Raw genomic sequence first — 5,071 nt, 5'->3', positions numbered from 1 at the left:
CCGTGTGTCCATTTTTCTGCTCAGACATTTCAAGTGTGCAGAAGAGCAGAGGGAACTCTGCTTTCCAAGGAGAAATCTTAACTGATAATAGTGAATCTGTGTCTCTGACGTGGTTTTATGTGGCGAGAATGAGATCAGAAGTTGAACATGAGGTGTTAGGCAATTGTCAAGGCACTTAGCTACATCCTTTAGCTGACTCTTAGAAAGGCAGTATGTAAGAATTTCTTTCAAAATCAGGGTGCATGTCTAGGTAGTATCTTTTTAAAAAATATGTATTTGTTTGAAAGTCAGAGTTATAAAGAGAGATTGTGGGGAGAGCCATATGGAGAGATATTTCCCAACCATTTGTTCACTCCTCAGATGACCACAATAGCCTGGCCAAAGCCAAGAGCCAGGAGCTTCTTTAAGGCCTCCCACATGTGTGGCAGGGGACCAAGCACTTAGGCCACCCTCTGCTTCTTTCTGAGGCACAAACAGGTAGCTGGGTCAGAAGTGGGGCAGCTGGGGCTCCAACTGGCGCCTGCTTGGGATGCCGGCACCCACATGGGATGCCAACCTGCTCAGCCACAGTGCCGGCTCCTAGGTAGTATCTTTATCTACTTCTTACTGGGAATGGTTTTAGTTTCTAGGAGTAAGATAAACAGATGGAGGCAGGATGGGTATGTATTGAGCGGCATGTCGGAAGCAGTCTCATTCTAAAAACTTAGATGCTACATAAAATTCTTATCTTAAAAGTGAACATTGACAGGAGTCAGTATGAAAAGGAAAAAGAAAGCCAGAAATGAGAATGGGTTATGAAGTATCTCTCCAGCCCCCAAGTGAAGTACATTTCTGGAAAAAAGAGAGAAATGCCTTGCAATTTATTTTTATCTATGCATCTAAAAGTCATATGAGATGGGTTATGTCTCTTGAGAGGAAACGGAATACTGAGTTACTGGAAAATTTAGGTTCAGAGGAAAGTTATTATAGAAGAGGAGGAGTATTCATTTTTAGGAGGAATTGTGCTAGCTATTCACATTATTTCAGTTGTTTGGATAATGCAGTTAGCCTTTTCTCTGTTCCTTGTCCTGCATGCTTCATGAATTTTCTAACACAGGACTTGATGCAATCCATGCTTTCACATGAGTGGCTAATTATCTCTGCTATTGTTGTACTGCGAATATTTTGATTGGGTGAAAAAATGCTAAAAGTTATTTCCCTTTAGGTGACTCTCTCTTTTTATTTTTGTATCTATCTATGTATCGATCCTATAGTGCATTTGTATAGTATATCCATGTATATGTATTATATATGTGTGTTTATATTTCCAAGTAATAGCCACGTGGTCACCGTTCAAGGTCATTGCAGATGGCAATGAAAATTGGGATGGTTGGCAGTAGAGGGTACAGAGTTCCAATAGAGAAGAAGAGTTCTGACTCACTGCCAGGGAGTGTGTGCTTTGGGTACCAGTGGATATTAGCTTCATCCCTCTGAGTGGACACAGGCTGCCCACAGACTGCCCTACATGCAGCGTTCGTTAGGAGAGCTGATCCGTGTCCAGGGAAATGCTCATTCGTCATGGTTCATGCATCCATTTGTTCTTCCCACTCTGGTAGATCTGAGTCATCCCTCCCTCTCCCCACCCTGTCAGGACTCCCTTGTACACTGCCTCCTTCAGGCTGCTACTGGATCCCACGGTGAGGGATGTTTTCCTCCTCTGCAGAACAACTAACAACCATCAAGAGGGTAGCACAAGCATGACAGATGTTCTCAGTCTTGAGAGTATTATCATTTAGCTCCAAGGACACTTCGTGCTCTACTTCTTCCTTTTCTTCTCCCTGCCTGTCTCAGTTATTGATTTCTCTTTGTCTTGGCTTGTGGTGCTCTGATGAACATTTATTTATTTATTTATTGTTTATTTGACAGGCAGAGTGGACAGTGAGAGAGAGAGACAGAAAGGTCTTCCTTTGCCGTTGGGTCATCCTCCAATGGCCGCCGCGGCCAGAGCACTGCGGCCAGCGCACTGCAGCCGGTGCACTGCACTGATCCGAAGGCAGGAGCCAGGTGCTTCTCCTGGTCTCCCATGGGGTGCAGGGCCCAAGCACTTGGGCCATCCTCCACTGCCTTCCTGGGCCACAGCAGAGAGCTGACCTGGAAGAGGGGCAACCGGGACAGAATCCGGCGCCCCGACCGGGACTAGAACCCGGTGTGCCGGCGCCGCAAGGCGGAGGATTAGCCTAGTGAGCCGCGGCGCTGGCCTCTGATGAACTTTTTACATGGCACGCTCTGAGCTTCAGTCTTGGAACTTCTCATTGTTCCCTTGCTAAGTGAGCTGATCTGGTCTCAGGACTATCGCATCATCACTTCGATGCTGACTCCCATTTGGCTGTCTGTAGAGTGGACTGCTGGCCAGCTCAGACTCAGTGTCCTCTTGAGACTGCCAGTTGACTGTGTGGCGTGCATCCAAACTACAACAGTTACAGCACAGAGCAGCTGACTCCTGTGCCCTTAGCGGCCATCTGCCTTCACAACACACGTCCCCATTTTAGAAAACGGCACCTCTTGTACTCAAACACAAAACACCGACAGACAAGCAAATAAGGAATTCTGAATATTTTAGTTCATGTTTTTATACCTTATTAATCCGTGAGGACGTCCCTCTGATTCGGTTTCTAAAATTTATCCTAATTTCAGAGTTTCCCTTTGTATATGTTATTATCATCCTAACTGGAGCCATCACCTCTTTACTTAACTGATGAAACTGTCTCCTAATTTCTCTCTGTATTCCAACTCTTTCCTGATACAGTGCTCTCAGCAGCCAGTGACTCCTTGAAATGCTCGTGAAATTTATGGTTTAAAACCTTCCACTTGATGTCGGCAGGGAGATAGTGCTAACAGAGATTTGCCAGCACCACCCTGCTGACCTGGTCAGCCTGTTGCAGCCCAGTGGAGCTGTGCAGCAGTGTGGCCCACCGTGCAGTGGCTCTGGCTGACCTGTGACAGCTCCAGCTGACCCACATGACAGCTTTGGCTGGCCCCTGCAGAAGCCCTGGGCAGCCTGAATGACATCCTGGTTTGTACCATCCAAACCCCTTCCTTCTTACATGTAGCAGAAACTATATATTCTACCATGTTGGAAACTTAGAACCAGTTCCAACTGAAATATCTAATAATGCTGCAGGCTGTGTCACTGTCATGACTTTTAGGTCTTTATAATATCATTATAATAAAATTTCCATGGCTGACACTCCCAGTGCCAGGATGCATCTGGCGCCATGACACTGCTGAGATTTCTAATAAAGGGTATGGAAACTGACCGTGCTCAACTCTTCCCCAAACCTCACTCCTTTGCATATTCAGTCAATCCCTGTCCTAGGCCCCGCCCCCTCCGCCTCCAGGTCCTATAAAAGGACAGCTCTGACCTTGTTGATGGCAGCTCATTCCCTCAAGGTTGCCCGCTCTCCATCCCAAGTGTGCTTAATGAACCTTGCTTTGCTGCTCACCTTTGTGTCTTTCTCAGGTGGAGACAATAACCTGGACCAGGGCCATTCATGGGCCACTCCACAACAGGCTGACTTCATATGACTTAGAATAAAACCATGAGGCCGGCGCCGCGGCTCACTAGGCTAATCCTCCGCCTTGCGGCGCTGGCACACCGAGTTCTAGTCCTGGTCGGGGTGCCGGATTCTGTCCCGGTTGCCCCTCTTCCAGGCCAGCTCTCTGCTGTGGCCAGGGAGTGCAGTGGAGGATGGCCCAGGTGCTTGGGCCCTGCACCCCATGGGAGACCAGGAGAAGTACCTGGCTCCTGCCTTCGGATCAGCGCAGTGCACTGGCCGCAGTGTGCCGGCCGCAGTGCGCCGGCCGCGGCGGCCATTGGAGGGTGAATCAACGGCAAAGGAAGACCTTTCTCTCTGTCTCTCTCTCTCTCTCACTGTCCACTCTGCCTGTCAAAAAATTTAAAAAAAAAGAATAAAACCATGAGAACTTTGCATTGCTAGCAAACCTCGTGTGCTCTGGTTTACCCTCCTGTCCAAGTGCCCATAGCCCCATCCTGTCTCTCCCTCCTCATCTCCTTCACTGTGTCAATGCTCTTGCACTGCGACCTTTGTCCTGGCCCCTGCTTCTCCCAGTTCTCCCCACTGCTGAGTCCCCATGGTTCATGTGCAGCCTGCTCAGAGTCTCTGCCCATGACTGCATCTAACATAGTCGCCTGTAGTGATGCCTTATCATATTACCCCACCCATTCTGTTGATTTCATTTAACTTTAGTTGGTCCACGAGACATTATCATTTTTCTCAAAAATAATCCATTATCTTGATTCAGTTCAGCATGTCTCAAATGTTTTCCTTTGTTAACAGCAGAAACTTTGTCGTCTATCAGCTGGTCCCCAGTGGCAAGAATAGCGCCTAACACACAGAAGGAGCTCAAAACCTGTGTTCCCCCAGATGAATGCCTGGTGGTGGAGGGCGGGGGCAGATTTGGCTTAGAGAATTCGGCGAGCTTCTCCATGGAAACGACATTGGAATGGTGGTCTCAGGACTTTGTAGGCAGAAGATGGTTGTCAGTCTGAGTGCTGAGTGGCTGGGGAGCAGGAAGCTGGGAGGCAGTGTTAGCAGGAGGAAGCCGGGAGGCTGTGTTAGCAGGAGGAAGCCGGGAGGCTGTGTTAGCAGGAGGAAGCCGGCAGCACCAGAGAACAAGTGAAGTACTGGCTGCGAAAACTCTCTGGGCGACGGCCCGGGGGTCTGGAGGTGATGTGTGAAATCCGTTTTCTTAAACACAACTTCCTGTGGTGTGCCAGTGCGTTCTCAGGACGCCCCTGCACCGCCAGGCCCCGTGTTCTGTGAGGGCCCTCAGAACTCGGCACAGCTGGCCAGTGAAGACCTCTGCTGAGGGGGAGCTCACACTGCTTCCAGGGAAGTGGCCTGCGTGGAGCAAGTGTGCTGGCGGCACCATGCCACCCTACGGGCAGCTTGGGACTGAGATGCTGTGCCAGGCACTGGGGTGGCTGCTGTGGCCTGGGAATCGGATTGTGTGGACCCTCACTTGGGGCTTCTCTAAGATCAGGACCCTCGTGCCTTCCGTGTTAACGCAG

Source organism: Oryctolagus cuniculus, chromosome 10, assembly GCF_964237555.1.
Source record: "Oryctolagus cuniculus chromosome 10, mOryCun1.1, whole genome shotgun sequence".
In the NCBI taxonomy this organism is placed as follows: Eukaryota; Metazoa; Chordata; class Mammalia; order Lagomorpha; family Leporidae; genus Oryctolagus; species Oryctolagus cuniculus.
This window is presented reverse-complemented; position numbering follows the sequence as displayed.